Genomic DNA, 26,664 nt, shown 5'->3' on the forward strand with positions numbered 1-26,664 from the left:
GTGTAGATATTTCCATGTTTATACAGATAGCGGTGTAGATATTTCCATGTTTACCGAGATAGCGGTGTAGATATTTCCATCTTTGCACAGATTGCGGTGTAGGTATTTCCATATTTACACAGAGAGCGGTGTAGATATTTCCAAGTTTACACAGATAGCTGTGTAGATACTTCCACGTTTGCACAGATAGCGTTGAAAATATTTCCATGTTTATACAGATAGCGGTGTAGATATTTCCACGTTTATTCAGATAGTGTTGTAGATATTTCCACGTTTATACAGATAGCGGTGTAGATATTTCCACGATTATATAGATAGTGGTGTAGATATTTCCATCTTTATAGAGATAGCGGTGTATATATTTCCATGTTTACACAGATAGCGGTGTAGATATTTCCATGTTTACACAGATAGCGGTGTAGATATTTCCATGTTCATACAGACGGTGGTGTAGATTTTTCCATGTTATAGAGATAGCGATGTAGGTAATTCCATGTTTATAGTGATAGCGGTGCTGATATTTCCATGTTTATACAGGTAGCGGTGTAGATATTTCCATGTTTATATGGATAGCGGTGTTGATATTTCCATGTTTAAGGGGATAGTTGTGTAGATGCTTCCATGTTTATACAGATAGCGGTGTAGGTATTTCCATTTTTATACAGTTAGCGGTGTAGATATTTCCATGTTCATAGACATGGCTTTGTAGATATTTCCATGTTTATACAAATGGCAGTGTAGATATTTCCAAGTTTATGCAAAAGGCGGTGTAGATATTTCCATGTTTATAAAGATGTTGGTGTAGATATTTTCATGTTTATAGAGGTATCGGTTTAGATATTTCCATGTTTATACCGATAGCGGTGTAGACATTTCCATGTTTATAGAGATAGCGGTGTAGATATTTCCATATTTATACAGATAGCGGTGTAGATATTTCCATGATTATACAGATAGCGGTGTAGATATGTCCATGCTTATGCAGATATCGGTGTAGATATTTCCATGTTTATAGATATGGCGGTGTAGGTATTTCCATGTTTATAGAGATAGTGGTTTAGATATTTCCATGTTTATACCACTCACGGTATAGATATTTCCATCTTTATACAGATGGCAGTGTAGATGTTTCCATGTTTATACAGAAAGCGGTGTAGATATTTCCACTTTTATACAGATGTCGATGTAGTTAGTTCCATGATTATGGAGATGGCGGTGTAGATATTTTCATGTTCATAGAGATGGCGGTGTAGATATTTCCATGTTTATTGAGATTGCGGAGTAGATATTTCCATGTTTTTAGAGATAGCTGTGTAGGTATTTCCATGTTTATAGAGATTGCAGTGTAGATATTTCCATGTTTATACAGATGGCTGTGTAGATATTTCCATCTGTATACAGACGGCAATGTATATATTTCCATGTTTATTGAGATGGTGGTGTAGATAATTCCATGTTTGTAGAGATAGTGGTGTAGATATTTCCATATTTATACAGATAGCGGTTTAGATATTTCCATGTTTTTACAGATCGTGTTGTAGATATTTCCATGTTTATACAGATAGCGGTGTAGATATTTCCAAGTTTACACAGATAGCTGTGTAGATATTTACATGTTTACAGAGATACTTTTGTAGATTTTCCATGTTTATACAGATAGCGGTGTAGATATTTCCATGTTTATACAGATAGCGGTGTCAATATTTGCATGTTTATACAGACAGCGGTGGAGATATTTCCATCTTTATGCAGATAGCGATGTAGATATTTCCATGTTTATACACATAACGGTGTAGATATTTCCATGTTTACACAGATAGCGGTGTAGATATTTCCAAGTTTACACAAATGGCGGTTTAGGTGTTAGCATGTTTATACCGATGGCGGTGTTGATAATTCCATATTTATACAAATGGTGGTTCAGATATTTCCATGTTTATACAGATAGTGGTGTGGCTATTTCCATGTTTATACATATAACGGTGTAGCTATTTCCATACTTATACAGATGGCGGTGTAGATATTTTCATGTTTATACAGATGGTGGGGTAGATATTTCCATGTTTATAAAGATGACTTTGTAGGTATTTCTATGTTTATACAGATTACTTTGTAGGTATTTCCATGTTTATACAGATGGCAGTGTAGATATTTCCATGTTTATACAGATAGCGCTATAGATAATTCCAAGTTTATACAGATGGTGGTGTAGATATTTCCAAGTTTGCATAGATACTGGTGTAGATATTTCCATGTTTATACAGATAGCAGTGCAGATATTTCCATCTTTATACAGATGACCATGTAGATATTTCCATGTTTATACAAATGACTGTGCAGTTATTTCCACGTTTATACAGATGGCGGTGTAGATATTTCCACGTTCATACAGATGCTGGTGTAGATATTTCCATGTTTTTATAGATGACTGTGTAGGTATTTACAGGCTTATACAGATGGCGGTGTAGATATTTCCATCTTTATAGAGATAGCCATGTAGATATTTCCATGTTTATACAGATAGCGGTGTAGAAATTTCTATGTTTATAGAGATAGCAGTGTAGATATTTCCATATTTATACAGATAGCTTGGTAGATATTTTCATGTATATACAGAAAGCTGTGTAGATATTTCCATGTTTATACAGATAGCAGTGCAGTTATTTCCAAGTTTATACAGATCGCGGTGTAGATATTTCCATGTTTATTCAGAGAGCGGTGTAGATATTTCCATGTTTATACTGGTAGTGGTGTAGCTATTTCCATGTTTAAACAGATAGCGGTGTTGGTATTTCCATGTTTATTCAGATAACGGTGTAGATATTTCCATGTTTATCCAGGTCGCGGTGTAGATGTTTACGTTTTTATACAGATGGCAGTGTAGATATTTCCATGTTTATACAGATGGTGTTGTAGATACTTCCATGTTTATGGAGATGGAAGTGTAGATATTTACATGTTTATAGAGATGGTGGTGTAGATGTTTCCATGTTTATAGAGATAGTGGTGTAGATAATTCCATGTTTATAGAGATAGCGGTGTAGGTAATTCCATGTTTATAAAGATAGCGGTGTAGTTATTTCCATGTTGGTACAGATGGATGTGTAGATATTTCCATGTGTATACAGATGGCAGTGTAGGTATTTCCATGTGTACACAGATGGCAGTGTAGATATTTCCAAGTTTATACAGATGGTCGTGTAGATATTTCCATGTTTACAGACGACTGTGTAGATATTTCCATGTTTATACAGATCACTGTGTAGATATTTCCACGTTTTTACAGATGGTGGTGTAGATATTTCCATGTTTATAGAGACAACGGTGTAGATATTTCCATATTTATACAGATGGCGGTGTATATATTTCTGTCTTTATACAGATACCGGTGTGGGTATTTCCATATTTATACAGATGGCAGTGTAGAGATTTCCATGTTTACACAGATAGCAGTGTAGATTTTTCCATGTTTATACTGATGGAGTTGTAGATATTTCCATGTTTATGAAGATGACTTTGTACATATTTCCATGTTTTTGCAAATGGTGGTGTAGATATTTCCATGTTTATAGAGATGGCAGTGTGGATATTTCCATGATTATACAAATGCCGGTGTTGATATTTCCATGTTTATAGAGATGGCAGTGTAGATATTTCCATGTTTATACAGATGGTGTAGATATTTAGATGTTTATGCAGATGGCGGTGTAGATATTTCGAAATTTAGAGAGATAGCGGTGTAGATATTTCCATATTTATACAGAAAGCGGTGAAGATATTTCCATGTTTATACAGATGACGGTGTAGATATTTCCATGTTTATGCAGATAACGGTGTAGATATTTCCATGTTTATACAGCTCGCAGTGTAGATATTTACATCTTTATAGAGATAGCGGTGTAATTATTTCTATGTTTATACAAATAGCGTTGTAGATATTTCCATGTTTAGAGAGATTGCGGTGTAGATATTTCCACATTTATACATATAGCGCTGTAGAAATTTCCATGTTTATACAAATAGCGGTGTAGGTATTTCCATGTTTATACAGATAGCCGTGTAGATACTTCCATGTTTATATAGATAGTGGTGGAGATATTTCCATGTTTATTCAGATAGCGGTGTAGATATTTCCATGTTTATACAGATAGCGGTGTAAATAATTCCATGTGTATACACATGGCAGTGTAGGTATTTCCATGTTTATACAGATGGAGGTGTAGATATTTCCATGTTTATTCAGATGACTGTGTAGATATATCCATGTTTTTACAGATGGCGGTGTAGATATTTCCATGTTTATACAGATAGCGATGTGGATATTTCCATGTTTATACAGATAACGGTGTAGCTATTTCCATATTTATAGAGATGGCTATGTAGAGGTTTCCATGTTTATACAGATAGCGATGTAGATATCTCGATGTTTATACAGATAGCGGTGTAGTTATTTCCATGTTCACAGAGATAGTGGTGTAGATATTTCCAACTTTGCACAGATTGCGGTGCAGATATTTCCATGTTTACACAGATAGCTCTGTAGATATTTCCATGTTTACACAGATAGCGTTGTAGTTATTTCCATGTTTATACAGATAGCGGTGTAGACACTTCCATGTTTATACAGATAGCGGTGGAGATGTTTCCATGTTTATACAGATAGCGGTGTAGCTATTTCCACGTTTATACATATGGTGGTGTAGATATTTCGATGTTTATAGAGATGGCGGTGTAGATATTATCATGTTAATAGAGATGATGGTGTAGGTATTTCCCTGTTTATAGAGATTATGGTGTAGATATTTCCAAGTTTATAGAGGTAGCGGTTTAGGTATTTCCATGTGTATAGAGATAGCGGTGTAGATGTTTCCATGTTTATACTGATGGCTGTGTAGATATTTCCATGTGTATACAGTTGGCAGTGTAGATATTTCCATGTTTATAGAGATGGTGGTGTAGATATTTCCATGTTTATACAGATGACTGTGTTGATATTTCCATGTTTATACACATGGTGGTGTAGATATTTCCATGTTTATAGAGATAGTGGTGTAGATATTTCCATGTTTATCCAGATAGCGGTGCAGATATTTCCAAGTTTATAGAGATAGCGGTGTAGATATTGCCATTTTTTACACAGATAGCTGTGTTATATTTCCATGTTTATACAGATGACGGTGAAGATATTTCCATGTTTATACAGACAGCGGTGTTATATTTCCATGTTAATATAGATGACGGTGTAGATATTTCAATGTTTATACACATGGCGGTGTAGATTTTTCCATGTTTATACAGATAGCGGTGTAGATATTTCCATGTTCATACAGATAGCGGAGTAGATATTTCCATGTATTTAGAGATGGCTGTGTAGATATTTCCATGTTTATACAGATGACAGTGTAGATATTTCCATGTTTATACAGATGGTGGTGTAGATATTTTCATGTTTATAGAGAAGACTTTGTAGGTATTTAAAGTTTATGCAGATGGCGATGTAGATATTTCCATGTTTATAGAGATAGCCATGTTGATATTTCCATGTTTATACAGAGAGTGGTGTAGACATTTCCAAGTTCATAGAGATAGCGGAGCAGACATTTCCATCTTCATACAGATAGCAGTGAAGATATTTCCATGTTTATAAAAATGACTGTGTAGATATCTCCATGTTTATACAGATAGTGGTGTAGATATTTCCATGTGTATAAAGATGGCGGTGTAGATATTTCCCTATTTATACTGATGGCGGTGTAGATATTTGCATGTTTATACAGATCACGGTGTAGATATTTCCATGTTTATGCAGATGGCGGTGTAGATATTTCCATGTTTATAGAAATGGCGGTGAAGATATTTCTATGTTTATAGAGATAGCGGTGTAGATATTTCCATGTTTATAGAGATGGCGGTGTAAGTATTTCCATGTTTATAGAGATAGCGGTGTAGAAATTTCCATGTTTATACACATAGCGGTGTAGATATTTCCATGTTTACAGATAGCGGTGTTGGTACTTCCATGTTTATACAGATAGCGGTGTAGATATTTCCATGTTTATAGAGCTCGCGGTGTAGATATTAACATCTTTATATAGATGACATTGTAAATATTTCCATGTTTATTCAGATAGCGGTGTAGATATTTCCATGCTTATACAGATGAGTGTGTAGATATTTCCATGATTATACAGATGGCGGTGTACCTATTTCCATGTTTATAGAGATAGCGTTGTTGATATTTCCATGTTTATACAGATAGCGGTGTAGATATTTCCATGTTTATAGCGATAGCGGTGTAGATATTTCCATATTCATACAATTATCGGTGAAGATATTTCCATTGTTATACCGATGGCGATGTAGATATTTCCATGTATATAGATATAGCGGTGTAGATATCTCCATGTTGATACAGATAGTGATGTAGATATTTCCATGTGTATAAAGATGGCGGTGTAGATATTTCCCTATCTATACACATGGCGGTGTAGATATTTGCATGTTTATACAGATCGCGGTGTAGATATTTGCATGTTTCCACAGATAGCGGTGTAGATATTTCCATCTTTGCACAGATTGTGGTGTAGATATTTAAATCTTAACACAGATAGCGGTGTAGATATTTCCATCGTTGCACAGATTGTGCTGTAGATATTTCAATCTTTACACAGATAGTGGTGTAGATATTTTCATATTTACACAGATAGCGTTGTATATATTTGCATGTTTATACAGATACCGGTGTAGATATTTCCATGTTTTTACAGATAGCGGTGTAGATATTTCCATGTTCATAGAGATAACGGTATAGATATTTCCATATTTATACAGATGGCGATGTAGATATTTCCATGTTTATTCAGATGTCAGTGTAGATATTTCCATGTTTATACAGATGGCAGTGTAGATATTTCCATGTTTATACAGATAGAGGTGTAGATATTTCCATGTTTATACAGATAGCGGTGTAGATATTACCAAGTTTACAAAGATAGCCGTGTAGATATGTCCATATTTGCACAGATTGCGGTGTAGATATTTCGATCTTTACACAGATAGCGGTGTAGATATTTCCATCATTGCACAGATTGTGCTGTAGATGTTTCAATCTTTACACTGATAGTGGTGTAGATATTTCCATGTTTACACAGATAGCGTTGTATATATTTGCATGTTTATACAGATATCGGTGTAGATACTTCAAGGTTTATTCAGATAGCGGTGTAGATATTTCCATGTTTATACAGATAGCGGTGGAGATATCTCCATGTTTATGTAGGTAGCGTTGTAGATATTTCCATGTTTATACAGATGGCGGTGTAGATATTTCCATGTTTATACAGATAGCGGTGTAGATATTTCCAAGTTTATACAGATAGCGGTGTAGGTATTTCCAAGTTTATAGAGATAGCGGTGTAGACATTTCCATGTTTATAGAGATAGCGCTGTAGGGATTTCCATGTTTATAGAGATAGCGGTGTAGACATCTCCATGTTTATAGAGATTGCGGTGTAGATATTTCCATATTTATACAGATAGCGGTGTAGATATTTCCATGATTATACAGATAGCGGTGTAGATATTTCCATGTTTATAGAGATGGCAGAGTGGATATTTCCATATGTATACAATTAGCGGTGTAGTTATTTCCATGTTTTTACAGATGGCTGTGTAGATATTTCCATGTTTAAAGAGATGGCGGTGTAGGTATTTCCATGTTTTCACAGATGGCAGTGTAGATATTTGCATGTTCATACAGATAGCGGTGTGGCTATTTCCATGTTTATAGAGATAGCGGTGTAGATATTTCCATGTTTATAGAGATGGCTGTGTAGATATTTCCACGTTTATACAGATGACAGTGTAGATATTTCCATGTTTATGCAGATGACTGTGTAGTTATTTCTATTTTTATACAGATGGCTGTTTAGATATTTCCATGTTTATAGAGATAGCCTTGTAGATATTCCCATGTTTATACAGATAGCGGTGTTGGCATTTCCATGTTTATAGAGATAGCGGTGTAAATATTTCCATATTTATACAGATAGCGGTGTAGATATTTCCATGTTTATACAGATGGCGATGTAGATATTTCCATGTTCATAGAGATGATGGTGTAGATATTTCTATGTTTACAGAGATAGCGATGTAGATATTTCCATGTTTATACAGATGGCGGTGTAATATTTCCATGTGTATAGAGATAGCGGTGTAGATATTTCAACGTTTATACACATAGCGTTGTTGATATTTCCATGTTTACAGATAGCGGTGTTGGTTTTTCCATGTTTATACTGCTCATGGTGTAGATATTTTCATGTTTACAACGATAGCAGTGTAGATATTTCCATCTTTGCTCAGATTGCGGTGTAGATATTTCCATGTTTATACAGAGAGCGGTGTACATATTTCCATGTTTACACAGATAGTGGTGTAGATAGTTCCATGTTTATACAGATAGCGGTGTAGATATTTCCATATGTATACAGATAGCGGTGAAGATATTTCCATGTTTCTACAGATAGCTTTGTAGATATTTCCATGTTTACAGTTGGCGGTGTACATATTTCCATGTTTACACAGATTGCGGTGTACATATTTCCAAGTTTATGCAGATAGCGGTGTAGATATTTAAATGTTTTTACAGATAGCGGTGCAGATATTTCCATGTTTATACAGATAGCGGTGTAGGTATTTCCATGTTTATAGAGATAGCGGTATAGACATTTCCATGTTTATAGAGGCAGTGGTGTAGATATTTCCAAATTTATAAAGATAGCGGTGTAGATATTTCCATGTTTATACAGATAGCGGTGGAGATATATCCATATTTATATAGATAGCGATATAGATATTTCCATGTTTATACGGATAGCTGTGTAGATATTTCCATGTGTATACAGATGGCAGTGTAGATATTTCCTTGTTTATAAAGATGTTGGTGTAGATATTTCCATGCTTATACAGATGAGTGTGTAGATATTTCCATGATTATACAGATGGCGGTGTAGCTATTTCCATGTTTATAGAGATAGCGGTGTAGATATTTCCATGTTTATACAGACAGCGGTGTAGATATTTCCATGTTAATAGAGATGGCGGTGACGATATTTCCATGTTTATAGAGAGAGCGTTGTAAGTATTTCCATGTTTGTTGAGATAGCGGTGTGGATATTTCCATGTTTATACACATAGCGGTGTAGGTATTTCCATGTTTACAGATAGCGGTGTTGGTATTTCCATGTTTATACAGATAGCGGTGTAGATATTTCCTTGCTTATACAGCTCGCGGTGTAGATATTTCAATCTTTATACAGATGACATTGTAATTATTTCCATGTTTATTCAGATAGCGGTGTAGATATTTCCATGTTTACACAGATGGCGATGTAGATAGTTCCATGTTTATGGAAATGACGGTGTAGATATTTTCATTTTTACAGAGATGGCGGTGTAGATATTTCCATGTTTATAGAGATAGCGCTGTAGGTATTTCCATGTTTATTCAGATGGCGGTGTAGATATTTCCATGTTTATACAGGCAGCGGTGTGGCTACTTCCATGTTTATACAGAATGCGGTGTAAATATTTCCAGGTTTATGGAGATGGCTGTGTAGGTATTTCCATGCTTATGCAGAGGCAGTGTAGATATTTCCATGTTTATACAGATAGTGGTGTATATATTTCCATATTTATACAGATGACTGAGTAGGTATTTCCATGTTTATACAGATGACGGTACAGATATTTCCATGTATATAGAGATAGCCATGTAGATATTTCTCTGTTTAAGTGGATAGCGGTATAAACATTTCCATGTTTATAGAGATAGCGGTGTAGATATTTCCATGTTTATACAGATAGCAGTGAATATATTTCCATGTTTATACAGATAGTGGTGTGGCTGTTTCCATGTTTATACGGATAGCGGTGTAGATATTTCCATGTTTATAGAGATGGCTGTGTAGATGTTCCCACGTTTATACAGATGGCAGTATAGATATTTCCATGTTTATACAGATGGTGGTGTAGATATGTCCATGTTTATACAGATGACTGTGAAGATATTTCCATGTTTTTACAGATGGCGGTGTAGATATTTCCATGTTTATAGAGATAGCGGTGTAGGTATTTCCATGTGTATTCAGATGGCGGTGTAGATATTTCCATGTTTATACAGATCGCGGTGTAGATATTTCCATGTGTGTACAGAAGGCAGTGTAGAAATTTCCATGTTTCTAGAGATGGTGGTGTAGATGTTTCTATGTTTATTCAAATGACTGTGTAAAAATTTCCATGTTTATACAGATTGCGGTGTAGTTATTTCCATGTTTATGCAGAAAACGGTGTAGATATTTCCATGTTTGCAGAGATAGAAGTGTTGATATTTCCATCTTTGCACAAAATGCATTGTAGATATTTCGATCTTTACACTGATAGCGGTGTAGATATTTCCAAGTTTACACAGAGAGCTGTGTAGATATTTCCATTTTTCCATAGATAGCATTTTAGATATTTCCATTTTTACACAGATAGCGGTGGAGATATTTCCATGTTTAAACAGATAGCGATGTAGATATTTCCATGTTTATACAGAAAGCGGTGTAGATATTTCCATGTTTATGGAGATAGCGGTGTAGATATGTCCATGTTTATACAGATGGCTGTGTAGATATTTAAATGTATATACAGATGGCAGTGTAGATATTTCCATGTTTATAGAAACGGTGGTGAAGATATTTCCATGTTTATACAGATGACTGTGTATATATGTGCATGTTTATACAGATAGCGGTGTATATATTTCTATGTTTATACAGATAGCGGTGTAGGTGTTTCCATATTTTCAGAGATTGCGGTATAGTAGTTTCCATGTTTATACAGATGGTTGTGTAGATATTTCCATGTTCATAGAGATAGCGGAGTAGGTATTTCCATGTTTATACAGATAGCGGTGTACATATTTCCATGTTTCCACAGATAACGTTGTAGATATTTCCATCTTTATAGAGATAGCGGTTTATGTATTTCTATGTTTACACAGATAGCGTTGTATTTATTTCTAAATTTATAGAGATAGCGGTTTAGATATTTCCAAGATTATACAGACAGCGGTGTAGACATTTCCATGTTTATACAGATAGCAGTGTAGATATTTCCATTTTTAGCGATATAGTGTTGTAGGTATTTCCATGTTTATACAGATATCGGTGTAGATATTTCCATGTTTATACAGATAACGGTGTAGTAATTTCCAAGTTTATAGAGATTGCGGTGTAGATATTTCCATGTTTATACTGTTGTCCGTGTAGATATTTCCATGTGTGTACGAATGGCTGTGTAGATATTTCCATGTTTATACAGATGACTGAGTAGATATTTCCAGGTTTTTACAGATGACGGTTTAGATATTTCCATGTTTGTACAGATGGCCGTGTGGGTATTTCCATGATTATACAGATGGCGGTGTTGATATTTACATGTTTAAACAGATGGCGGTGTAGATATTTCCATGTTTATACAGATGGCGATGTAGGTATTTAGATGTTTATGCAGATGGCGGTGTAGATATTTCCATGTTTATAGAGATAGAGGTGTAGATATTTCCATATTTACACAGAAAGCGGTGAAGATATTTCCAAGTTTATACAGGTGAGTGTGTAGATATTTCCATCTTTTTAAAAATGGCCGTGTAGATATTTCCATGTTCATACAGATGGCGGTGTAGATATTTCCATGTTTATAGAGATAGCGGTGTAGATATTTCTATCTTCATATAGATAGCCCTGTAGATATTTCCTTGTTTATGTAGATGGCTGTGTAGGTATTTCCATGTTTATGGAGATGGCAGAGTATATATTTCCATGTTTGTAGAGATAGCGGTGCTGATATATCCATGTTTATGGAGATAGCGGTGTAGGTAATTCCCTGTTTATAGAGATAGTGGTGTAGATATTTCCATGTTTATACAGATAGCAGTGTAGATATTTCCATGTTTATACAGGTAGCAGTGTTTGTATTGCCATGTTTATACAGATAGTGGTGTAGATACTTCCTTGTTTATACAGTTCGGGGTGTAGATATTTACATCTTTATAAAGATGGAAGTGTAGATATTCCCATGTTTATACAGATGGCGATGTAGATATTTCCATGTTTATACAGATAGCGGTGTAGATATTTCCATGTTTAATCAGCTCACGTTGTTGATATTTCCATCGTTATACTGATGGCAGTGTAGATATTTCCATGTTTATACAGATATTGGTATCATTATTTCCATGTTTACACAAATGGTGGTGTAGATATTACCATCTTTATGGAGATGGTGGTGTAGATATTTTCATGTTTATAGAGATGGCGGTGTAGATATTTCCATGTTTATAGAGATTGCGCTGTAGATATTTCCATGTTTATAGAGATAGCGGTGTAGGTATTTCCATGTGTATACAGATAGCGGTGTAGATGTTTCCATGTTTATACTGATGGCTGTGTAGGTATTTCCATTTGTATACCGACGGCAGTGTTGATATTTCCATGTTTATAAGGATGGTGGTTTAGATATTTCCATGTTTATACAGATGACGGTGTAGATATTTCCAGGTTTATACAGATGTCGGTGTAGATATTTCCATGTTTATAGAGATAGCGGTGAAGATATTTCCATGTTTATACAGATAGCGGTGAGGATGTTTGCATGTTTATACAGATAGCGGTGTTGATATTTTCATGTTTATACAGATAGCGGAGTAGACATTTCCATTTTTATGCACATAGCGGTGGAGATATTTCCATTTTTATACAGATGGCGGAGTAGATATTTCCATATTTATAGGGATGGCAGTGTAGATATTTCCAAGTTTATACAGATAGTGGGGTCGGTATTTCCATGTTTATACAGATATCGGTGTAGTCATTTCCATGTTTATACAGAAAGCAGTGTAGGTATTTCCATGTTTATAGAGATAGCGGTGTAGATGTTTCCATGTTTATGCTGATAGCTGTGTAGGTATTTCCAAGTGTATACAGATGGCAGTGTAGATATTTCCATGTTTATACTCACGGAGGTGTAGATATTTCCAAGTTTATACAGATGACTGTGTAGATATTTCCATGATTTTACAAATTGCGGTGTAGATATTTCCATGTTTATACAGATGGCGGTGTGGATTTTTCCATGATTATGCAGATGGCGGTGTTGATATTTCCATGTTTATACAGATAGCGGTGTAGATATTTCCATGTTTATTTACCTCGCAGAGTAGATATTTACATCTTTACACAGATGGCATTGTAGATATTTCCATGTTTATTCAGATGGCGGTGTAGATATTTCCATATTTATACAGATGGCTGTGTAGATAGTTCCATGATTATGGAGATGGCAGTGTAGATATTTTCATGTTTATAGAGATGGCGGTGTAGATATTTACATGTTTATACAGATAGCGGTGTAGATATTTCCATGTTTATTGAGATAGTTGTGTATTTATTTCCATGTTCATAGAGATAACGGTGTAGATATTTCCTTGTTTATACAGATGGCAGTGTAGATATTTCCATGTTTATACAGATAGTGGTGTAGATAGTAGCCTGATTATGGAGATGGCAGTGTAGATATTTTCATGATTGTAGAGATGGCATTGTAGATATTTCCATGTTTATAGAGATAGCGGTATAGGTATTTACATGTTTACAGTGATAGCGGTATAGAAATTTCCATGTTTAAACAGATGGTTGTGTAGATATTTCCATGTTCATGCAGATAGCAGAGTAGGTATTTCCATGTTTATACAGATAGCGGTGTAGGTATTTCCATGTTTCCACAGATAACGTAGATATTTACAAGTTTATACAGATAGCGGTGTAGACATTTCCATGTTTATAGAGATAGCAGTGTAGATATTTCCATATTTAACGATATAGTGGTGTAGGTATTTCCATGTTTATATAGATATCGGTGTAGATATTTCCATGTTTATACAGATATCGGTGTAGATATTTCCATGTTTATACTGATGTCCGCGTAGATATTTCCATGTGTGTACAGATGGCAGTGTAGATATTACCGTGTTTATACAGATGTCTGTGTATATATTTCCAGGTTTTTACATATGGCGGATTAGATATTTCCATGTTTATACAGATGGCCGTGTGGATATTTCCATGATTATACAGATGGCGGTGTTGATATTTACATGTTTATACAGATGGCGGTGTAGATATTTCCATGTTTATACAGATGGCAATATAGATATTTAGATGTGTATGTAGATGGCGGTGTAGATATTTCCATGTTTATCGAGATAGAGGTGTAGATATTTCCATATTTACACAGAAAGCAGTGTAGGTATTTCCAAGTTTATACAGGTAAGTGTGTAGATATTTCCATCTTTTTACAAATGTCGGTGTAGATATTTCCATGTTTATACAGATGGCGGTGAAGATATTTCCATGTTTATAGAGATAGCGGTGTAGATATTTCCATGTTCATATAGATGGCCGTGTAGATATTTCCCTGTTTATGTAGACGGCTGTGTAGGTATTTCTATGTTTATGGAGATGGCAGTGTATATATTTCCATGTTTGTAGAGATAGCGGTGCTGATATTTCCATGTTTATAGAGATACCGGTGTAGGTAATTCCCTGTTTATAGAGATAGCAGTGTAGATATTTCCATGTTTATACATATAGCATTGTAGATATTTCCATGTTTATACAGGTAGCAGTGAAGATATTTACATCTTTATAAAGATGGAAGTGTAGATATTTCCATGTTTTTACAGATGGCGATGTAGATGTTTCCATGTTTATACAGATAGCTGTGTAGATATTTCCATGTTTATACAGATGACTGTTTAGGTATATCCATGTTTTTACAGATGGCGGTGTAGATATTTCCATGTTTATACAGATAGCAGTGTAGGTATTTGCTTGTTTATACAGATAACGGTGTAGGTACTTCCATGTTTATACAGATAGCGGTGTAGATATTGCCATGTTTACAGAGATAGAGCTGTAGATATTTCAGTATTTGCACTGATAGCGGTGTAGATATTTCGATGTTTATAGAGATAGCAGTGTAGATATTTCGATGTTTATACAGATGGCGGTGCAGATATTTCCATGTTTATAGAGATAGTGGTGTTGATATTTCCATGTTTATACAGATGGCTGTGTATGTATTTCCATATGTATACAGATGGCAGTGTAGGTATTTCCATGTTTTACAGATGGCGGTGTAGATATTTCTATGTTTACACAGATACCGTTGTAGATATTTCCATGTTTATAGAGATGGCTGTGTAGATATTTCCATGTTTACACAGATGGCAGCGTAGGTATTTCCATGTTTATACAGACAGTGGTGTAGATATGTCCATGTTTATGCAGATGACTGTGTAGGTATTTCCATGTTGATACAGATGGCGCTGTAGATATTTCCATGTTTATAGAGATAGCCATGTAGATATTTCCATGTTTATACAACTAGAGGTGTAGACATTTCCATGTTTATAGAAATAGCCGTGTAGTTATTTCCATATTTGTACAGATAGCGGTGTAGATATTTCCATGTTTATACAGATAGCGGTGTAGATATTTCCACGTTTATACAGATTGCGGTGTAGGTATTTCCATGTTTATAGAGAGAGCGGTGTAGATATTTCCATGTTTATACTTATGGCTGTGTAGATATTTCCATGTGTATACAGATGGCAGTGAGAATATTTCCATGTTTATACACATGGTGGTATAGATAATTCATGTTTATACAGATAGCGGTTTGATTTTTTCCATGTTCATATAGATAGCTTTGTAGATATTTCCATGTTTATCGAAATGGCTGTGTAGATATTTCCATGTTCATAGAGATTGCTGTTTAGATATTTCCATGTTTATACAGATGGTTGTATAGATACTTCCAAGTTTATACAGATGGCATGGTAGGTATTTCCATGTTTATACAGATAGTGGTGTAGATATTTCCACGTTTATACAGATGAATGTGTAGGTATTTCCATGTTTATACACATAGCGGTGTAGGTATTTCCATGTTTATACAGATAGCAGTGTAGATACTTCCACGTTTATAAAGATGGCGGTGTAGGTATTTCCACTTTATACAGATAGCGGTGTAGATATTTATATGTTTATGCAGATAGCGCTGTAGATATTTCCATGTTTACACAGATAGCGGTGTAGTTATTTCCATCTTTGCACAGATTGCGGTGTGGATATTTCCATCTTTACACAGATAGCTGTGTAGATATTTCCGGGTTTACACGGATAGCTGTGTAGGTATTTCCATTTTTACACAGATAGTATTGTAGATATTTCATGTTTATACAGATAGCGGTGTTGATATTTCCATGTTTATGCAGATAGCGGTGTAGATATTTCCAAGTTTATACAGCTCGCGGTGTAGACATTTCCATCTTTATATAGATGGCGGTGTAGATATTTCCATGTTTCTGCAGATAGTGGTGCAGGTATTTCCATGTTTACAGAGATAGCGGTGTACATATTTGTATCTTTCCACAGATTGTGGTGTAGATATTTCCATCTTTACACAGATAGCTATGTAGATATTTCCAAGTTTACACAGATAGCTGTGTAGATATGTCCATGTTTATAAAGAGAGAGCGTTGTAGAAATTTCCATGTTCATGCAGATGGCGGTGTAGATATTTCCATGTTTATAGAGATGGCCGTGGAGATATTTCTATGTTTATAGAGATAGCGGTGTAGGTATCTCCATGTGTATAAAGATGGCGGTGTAGGTATTTCCATGTTTATAGAGATAGTGGTGAAGATATTTCCGTATTTATACAGATAGCGGTGTAGATATTTCCATGTTTATACAGATAGCGGTGTTGGTATTTCCATGTTTATACAGATAGCGGTGTAGATATTTCCATGTTTATACAGATAGCGGTGTAGATATTTCCATGTTTTCAGAGATAGCGGTGTAGATATTTCCATCTTTGCACAGATAGCTGTGTAGATATTTCGAAGTTTACACAGATAGCTGTGTAGATATTTCCATGTTTACACAGATAGCGTTGCAGATATTTCCATCTTTATACAGATAGCTGTGTAGATCTTTTAATGTTTACACAGATAACGGTTTTGGTATTTCCATGTTTATACAGATATCGGTGTAGATATTTCCATGTTTTACAGCACGCGTTGTAGATATTTCCATCTTTATATACATGGCATTGTAGATATTTTAATGTTTATACAGAGAGTGGTGTCAATATTTGCATGTTTATACAGATGGCGGTGTAGATAGTTCCATGTTTCTGGAGATGGCGGTGTAGATATTTTCATGTTTATAGACATGGCGGTGTAGATATTTCCATGTTTCTAGAGATTTTTGTGCAGATATTTCCATGTTTATAGAGATAGCGTTGTAGGTATTTCCATGTTTATACAGATGGCTGTGTAGATATTTCCATGTGTATGCAGATGGAAGTGTAGATATTTCCATGTGTATAGAGATGGTGGTGTAGATATTTCCATGTTTACACAGATAGTGGTGTAGATATTTCCATGTTTATACAGATAGAGGTGTAGATATTTCCATGTTTATACAGATCGTGGTGTAGATATTTCCATGTTTATACAGATAGCGGTGTAGATATTTCCATGTTTATACAGATAGCAGTGTAGATATTTGCATCTTTACAGAGATAACAGTGTAGATATTTCCATCTTTGCACAGATTGCGGTGTAGATATTTCCATCTTTACACAGATAGAGGTGTACATATTTCCATGTATACTCAGATAACTGTTTAGGTATTTCCATGTTTACACAGATATTGTTGTAGATATTTCCATGTTAATACAGATAGCGGTGTAGATATTTCCCTATTTATAGAGATTGTGGTGTAGATATTTCCATATTTATACAGATAGCGGGGTAGATATTTCCATGTTTATACAGACAGTGTTGTAGATTTTCCATGTTTATACACATAGCGGTGTAGGTATTTCCATGTTTATAAAGATAGCGGTGTAGATATTTCCATGTGTATACAGATAGCGGTGTAGATACTTCCATGTTTACACAGATAGCGGTGTAGATATTTCCATGTTTTCAGAGATAGCGGTGTAGATATTTTCATATTTGCACAGATTACGGTCTAGATATTTCCATCTTTACACAGATAGCGATGTACATTATTCCATGTTTACACAGATATCTGTGTAGACATTTCCATGTTTACACAGATATTGTTGTAGATATTTCCATGTTTATACACATAGCGGTGTAGGTAATTCCATGTTTATACAGATAGCGGTGGAGATATTTCCATGTTATTACAGATACTGGTGGAGATATTTCCATGTTTATACAGATGGAGGTATAGACATTTCCATGTTTATACAGATGACTGTGTAGAAATTTTCATGTTTTTACAGATGGCTGTGTAGATATTTCCAGGTTTATACAGATAGCGGTGTGGCTATTTCCATGTTTATACAGATAGCAGTGTACATATTTCGATGTTTATAGAGATGGCTCTGTAGATATTTCCATGTTTATACAGATGGCAGTGTAGATATTTCCATGTTTATACAGATAGTGGTGTAGATATTTACATGTTTAGACAGTTAGCGGTGTAGGTATTTCCATGTTTATACAGATGGCGTTGTAGGTATTTCCATGTTTATAGAGATAGCCATGTAGATATTTCCATGTTTATACAGATAGCGGTGTAGACATTTCCATGTTTATAGAGATAGCGTTGTAGATATTTCCATATTTATTCAGGTAGCAGTCGAGATATTTCCACGTTTATAGAGATCATGGTGTAGATATATCCATATTTATACAGATAGCGGTGTAGATATTTCCATGTTTATACAGACAGCGGTTTAGATATTTCCATGTTTACAGAGAGAGCGGTGTAGATATTTCGATATTTGCACAGATTGCACTGTATATATTTCCATCTTTACACAGATAGCTGTGTACATATTTCCATGTTTACACAGATAACGGTGTATTTATTTCCATGTTAACACAGATAGTGTTGTAGATATTTCCATGTTTACACAGATAGCGGTGTAGATATTTCCATGTTTATACAGATCGTGGCGTAGATATTTCCATGTTTATACAGACCGCAGTGTAGATATTTTCATGTTTATAGAGATAGCAGTTTAGATATTTCCATGTTTACAGAGATAGCGGTGTAGATATTTCCATCTTTGCACAGATTGCGGTGTAGATATTTCCATCTTTACACAGATAGCGCTGTACATATTTCCATGTTTACACAGATAGCGGTGTAGATATTTCCATGTTTACACAGATAGTGTTGTAGATATTTCCATGTTTATACAGATAGCAGTGTCGATATTTCTACATTTATAAAGATAGCGGTGTAGATGTTTCCATCTTTATACAGATAGCGGGGTAGATATTTCCATGTTTATACAGATGGTGGTGTAGGTGTTTCCATATTTATAGAGATAGCGGTGTAGATATTTCCGTGTTCATACAGACGGCAGTGTACATATTTCCTTGTGTATACAGATGGCAGTGTACATATTTCCATGTTTATACAGATGGAGGTGTAGGTAATTCCATGTTTATACAGATGACAGTGTAGATATTTCCATGTTTTTACAGATGGCGGTGTAGGTATTTCCATGTTTATACACATGGCAGGGTTGATATTTCCATTTTTGTGCAGATAATGCTGCAGATATTTCCATGTTTATATAGATAGCGGTGTAAAATATTTCCATGTTTATTCAGATGGCGGTGTAGATACTTCCATTTTTATACTGGTAGCGGTGTAATTTCCATGTTGATACAGATAGCGGTGTAGACATATCCATGTTTTTACAGATGGCGGTGTAGATATTTCCATGTTTATACGGATAGCGGTGTTCTTATTTCCATGTTTATTGGGACAGCGCTGTAGATATTTCCATGTTTATACAGATAGCGGTGTAAGTATTTCCATGTTTATACAGATAGCGGTGTAGATATTTCCATGTTTATACAGATACCGGTGTAGATATTTCCATGTTTATAGAGATAGCGGTGTAATTATTTCCATGTTTGCACAGATTGCGGTGCAGATATTTCCGTCTTTACACAAATAGCAGTGTAGATATTTCCATGTTTACACAGACAGCTGTGTAGATATTTCCATGTTTTCACAGATAGCGTTGTAGATATCTCCATATTTATACTGATAGCGGCGTAGATATTTCCATGACTATACAGATAGCTGTGTAGATGTCACCATGTTTATACAGATGATTGTGTAGGTATTTCCATGTTTATACAGATTGCGGTGTAGATATTTCCATGTTTTTACAGATGGCCGTGTAGATATTTCCATGTATATACAGATAGCGGTGTGGATATTTCCATGTTTATAGAGACAGCGGTGTAGATATTACCATGTTTACACAGATAGCGGTTTAGTTATTTCCATCTTTGCACAGATTGCGATGTAGATATTTCCATCTTTACAAAGATAGCGGTGTAGATATTTCCTTTTACACAAATTGTGGTGTAGATATTTCCTTGTTTACACAGATAGTGGTGTAGATGTTTCCATGTTTATACAGATAACTGTGTAGGTATTTCCATGTTTATTCAGGTGGCAGTGTAGATATTTCTATGTTTATACACATGGCGGTGCAGATATTTTCATGTTTATACAGATGGCGGCGTAGATATTTCCATGTTTATAGAGATGGCCATGTACATAATTCCATGTTTATACAGATAGCGGTGAGGACATTTTCATGTTTATAGAGATAGCGGTGTAGATATTTGCATGTTCATAAAGATGGCGGTGTAGGTATTTCCATGTTTATAGAGATAGCGGTATAGATATTTCCATATTTATACAGATAGCGGTGTACATATTTCCACGTTTATAGAGATATTGGTGTTGGTATGTCCATGTTTATACAGATAGCGTTGTAGATATTTCCATGTTTATACAGCTCGCGGTGTAGGTATTTCCATGTTTATAGAGATGTCAGTGTAGGTTTTTCCATGTTTATGCAGATAGCGGTGTAGATATTTCCATGTTTATGCAGATAGCGGCATAGGTTTTCCATGTTTATAGAGATAGCGGTGTAGATATTTCCATGTTTATACAGATGACTGTGTAGTCTTTTCCATGTGTTTTCAGATGGCAGTGTAGATATTTCCATGTTTATACAGATGTAGTTGTAGATATTTCCATGTTTATACATATGACTGTGTAGATATTTCCATATTTTTACAGATGGCGGTGTAGATATTTCCATGTTTATACAGATATCGGTGTCGATATTTCCATGTTTATAGGGATAGCGGTGTAGATATTTCCATGTTCAAAGAGATGGCTGTGACGATATTTCCATGTTTATACAGATGGCAGTGTAGATATTTCCACGTTTATACAGATAGTGTGGTAGATATTTCCATGTTTATACAGATGACTGTGTAGGAATTTCCATGTATATACAGAAGGCAGTGTAGATATTTCCAAGTTCATACAGATAGCCATGTAGATATTTCCATGTTTATACAGATAGCCGTGTTGACATTTCCATGTTTATAGAGATAGCGGTGTGGATATTTCCATATTTATTCAGACAGCGGTGTAGATATCTCCATGTTTACACTGGAAGAGGTGTAGATATCTCCATGTTTATACAGATCACGGTGTAGATATTTCCATGTTTATACAGATCGCGGTGTCGATATTTCCATGTTTATACAGATCATGGTGTAGATATTTCCATGTTTATACAGATCGCGGTGTTGATATTACCATGTTTATAGGGAAATCGGTGAAAATATTTCCACATTTATAGAGATAGCGGTGTAGTTATTAGCATGTTTATACAGATAGCTGTGTAAATATTTCCATGTATAAACAGATGTCTGTGTATATATATCCATGTTTAAACAGATGGCGGTGTAGATATTTCCTTGTTTATACAAATAGCGGTGTAGTTATTTCCATGTTTATACAGATCACGGTGAATATACTTCCGTGTTTATACAAATAGCGGTGTAGTTATTTCCATGCTTATACAGATAGTGGTGTAGATATTTCCTTGTTTATACAAATAGCGGTGTAGATATTTCCATGTTTATACAGATCACGGTGAAGATATTTCCTTGTTTATACAAATAGCGGTGTTGTTATTTCCATGTTTATACAGATAGCGGTGTAGATATTTCCATGTATATAGAGATGGCTGTGTAGATATTTCCATGTTTATACAGATGGCTGTGTAGATGTTTTCATGTTTATACAGATGACTTTGTAGGTATTTCCATGTTTATACAGATGACTTTGTAGGTATTTCCATGTTTATACAGATGGCGGTGAAGCTATTTCCATGTTTATAGAGATACCTGTGTAGATATTTCCATGTTTATACAGATAGCGCTGTAGATATTTCCATGTTTATACAGATCGCGGTGTACATATTTCCATGTTTATACAGATACCGGTGTAGATATTTCTATGATTTTACAGATATCGGTGTAGATATTTCCATGTTTACACAGATTTTGGTGTAGATATTTCCATCTTTCTACAGATGGCTGTGTAGATATTTCCGTGTTTATACAGATGGCTCTGTAGATGTTTCCATGTTTATACAGATGACTTTGTAGGTATTTCCATGTTTATACAGACCTCAGTGTAGATATTTCCATGTTTATGCAGATCGCGGTGTAGATATTTCCATGTTTATATGGATCGCTGTGTAGATATTTCCATGTTTATACAGATAGCGATGTAGTTATTTCCATGTTTTTACAGATATCGGTGTAGATATTTCCATGTTTACACAGATTGCGGTGTAGATATTTCCATCTTTCTACAGATGGCATTGTAGATATTTCCATGTTTATATAGATGGTGGTGTAGATATTACCATGTTTATACAGATAGCGGTGTAGATATTTCCATGTTTATACAGATCGTGGTGAAGATATTTCCATGTTTATAGAGATCGCGGTGTAGATAATTCCATGTTTATTCAGATAGAGGTGTAGATATTTCCATGTTTATACAGATAGCGGTGTAGATATTTCCATGTTTATACAGATAGCGGTGTAGATATTTCCATGTTTATACAGATAGCGGTGTAGGTATTTCCATGTTTGTAGACATAGTGGTGTAGATATTTCCATGTTTATATAGATGGCGTTGTAGATATTTCCATGTTTATACCGATAGCGGTGTTGGTATTTCCACGTTTATACAGATAGCGATGTAGATATTTCCATGTTTATACAGCTCGCGGTGCAGATATTTATATCTTTATTCAGATGGCATTGTAGATATGTCCTTATTCACACATATGGCGGTGTAGATGTTTCCATGTTTATACAGATGGCGGAGTAGTTAGTTCCATGTTTATGGAGATGGCAGTGTAGATATTTTCATGTTTATAGAGATGGCGGTGTAGATATTTCCATGTTCATAGAGATAGCGGTGTTGATTTTTCCATGTTTATAGAGATAGCGGTGTAGATATTTCCATGTTTATACAGATCACGGTGTAGATATTTACATGTTTATACAGATCGCGGTGTAGATATTTCCATGTTTATACAGATCATGGTGTGGATATTTCCATGTTTATACAGATCGCGGTGTTGATATTACCATGTTTATAGGGATAGCGATGCAAATATTTCCACATTTATACAGATAGCAGTGCAGTTATTAGCATGTTTTTACAGATAGCGGTGTAGATATTTCCATGTATAAACAGATGCCTGTGTATATATTTCCATGTTTAAACAGAAGGCTCTGTAGATATTTCCTCGTTTATACAAATAGCGATGTTATTTCCATGTTTATACAGATCACGGTGTAGATATTTCCTTGTTTACACAAATAGCGGTATAGATATTTCCATGCTTATACAGATAGCGGTGTAGATATTTCCTTGTTTATACAAATAGCGGTGTAGATATTTCCATGTTTATACAGATAGCGTTGTAGATATTTCCATGTATATACAGATGGCTGTGTAGATATTTCCATGTTTATACAGATGGCTGTGTAGATGTTTCCATGTTTATACAGATGACTTTGTAGGTATTTCCATGTTTATAGAGATACCTGTGTAGATATTTCCATGTTTATACAGATCGCGGTGTAGATATTTCCATGTTTATACAGATCGCGGTGTAGATATTTCCATGTTTATAGAGATCGCGGTGTTGATATTTCCATGTTTATACAGATAGCGGTGTAGATATTTCCATGTTTTTACACATATCGGTGTAGATATTTCCATGTTTACACAGATTGCGGTGTAGATATTTCCATCCTTCTACAGATGACATTGTAGACATTTCCATGTTTATACAGATGGTTGTGTAGATATTTTCATGTTTATATAGATGGTGGTGTAGATATTACCATATTTATACAGATAGCACTGTAGATATTTCCATGTTTATTCAGATCGTGGTGAAGATATTTCCATGTTTATAGAGATTGAGGTGTAGATATTTCCATGTTTATTCAGATCGCGATGTAGATATTTCCATGTTTATACAGTTAGCGGTGTAGATATTCCCATCTTTATACAGATAGTGGTGTAGATATTTCCATGTTTATTCAGATAGCGGTGTAGATATTTCCATGTATAAACAGATGTCTGTGTATATATTTCCATGTTTAAACAGATGGCGGTTTAGATATTTCCTTCTTTATACAAATAGCGATGTAGTTATTTCCATGTTTATACAGATCACGGTGTAGATATTTCCTTGTTATACAAATAGCAGTGTAGATATTTCCATGCTTATACAGATAGTGGTGTAGATATTTTCTTGTTTATACGAATAGCGGTGTAGATATTTCCATGTTTATACAGATCACAGTGTTGATATTTCCTTGTTTATACAAATAGCGGTGTAGTTATTTCCATGTTTATACAGATAGCGGTGTAGATATTTCCATGTATATAGAGATAACTGTGTAGATATTTCCATGTTTATTCAGATAGCGGTGTAGATATTTCCATGTTTTTACAGATCGCGGTGTAGATATTTCCATGTTTATACAGATCGCGGTGTAGGTATTTCCATGTTTATACAGATAGAGGTGAAGATATTTCCATGTTTTTACAGATATCGGTGTAGATATTTCCATGTTTACACAGATTGCGGTGTAGATATTTCCATCTTTCAACAGATGGCATTGTAGATATTTCCATGTTTATACAGATGGTTGTGTAGATATTTCCATGTTTATATAGATGTTGGTGTAGATATTACCATCTTTATACAGATAGCGGTGTAGATATTTCCCTGTTTATACAGATTGTGGTGAAGATATTTCCATGTTTATAGAGATCACGGTGTAGATATTTCCATGTTTATACAGATAGCGGTGTAGATATGTCCATGTTTATACAGATAGCGGTGTAGATATTTCCATGTTTATAGAGATAGCGGTGTAGGTATTTCCATGTTTATAGACATAGCGGTGTAGATATTTCCATGTTTATATAGATGGCGTTGTAGATATTTCCATGTTTACACCGATAGTGGTGTTGGTATTTCCACGTTTATACAGATAGCGATGTAGATATCTCCATGTTTATACAGCTCGTGGTGCAGATATTTATATCTTTATACAGATGGCATTGTAGATATGTCCTTATTCACACAGATGGCGGTGTAGATGTTTCCATGTTTATACAGATGGCGAAGTAGTTAGTTCCATGTTTATGGAGATGGCAGTGTAGATATTTTCATGTTTATAGAGATGGCGGTGTAGATATTTCCATGTTCATAGAGATAGCGGTGTTGATTTTTCCATGTTTATAGAGATAGAGGTGTGGATATTTCCATGTTTATATAGATAGGGGTGTAGATATTTCCATGTTTTTACAGATCGCGGTGCAGACATTTCCATGTTTATACAGATCATGGTGTAGATATTTCCATGTTTATACAGATCGCGGTGTAGATATTTCCATGTTTATACAGATCATGGTGTAGATATTTCCATGTTTATACAGATGGCGGTGTTGATATTACCATGTCTATAGGGATAGCGGTGCAAATATTTCCACATTTATACAGATAGCGGTGTAGTTATTAGCATGTTTATGCAGATAGCGGTGTAGATATTTCCATGTTTATACAGCTCGCAGTGCAGATATTTATATCTTTATACAGATGTGATTGTAGATATGTCCTTATTCACACAGATGGTGGTGTAGATGTTTCCATGTTTATACAGATAGCGGAGTAGTTAGTTCCGTGTTTATGGAGATGGCAGTGTAGATATTTTCATGTTTATAGAGATGGCGGTGTAGATATTTCCCTGTTTATAGAGATAGCAGTGTAGATATTTACATGTTTATACAGATGGCTGTGTAGATATTTCCATGTGTATACAGATGGCAATGTAGATATTTCCATGCTTATACAGATGACTGTATAGGAATTTCCATGTTTTTACAGATGGCAGTGCAGTTATTTCCATGTTTATAGAGATAGCGGTGAAGATATTTCCATGTTTATACAGTTGTCGGTGTAGATATTTCCATATTTATACAGATGTCTGTGTAGATATTTCCATGTGTATACAGATGGTATTGTAGTTATTTCCATGTTTATACAGATTGTGGTGTAGATATT

Source organism: Pan troglodytes, chromosome 20 (assembly GCF_028858775.2).
Source record: "Pan troglodytes isolate AG18354 chromosome 20, NHGRI_mPanTro3-v2.0_pri, whole genome shotgun sequence".
In the NCBI taxonomy this organism is placed as follows: Eukaryota; Metazoa; Chordata; class Mammalia; order Primates; family Hominidae; genus Pan; species Pan troglodytes.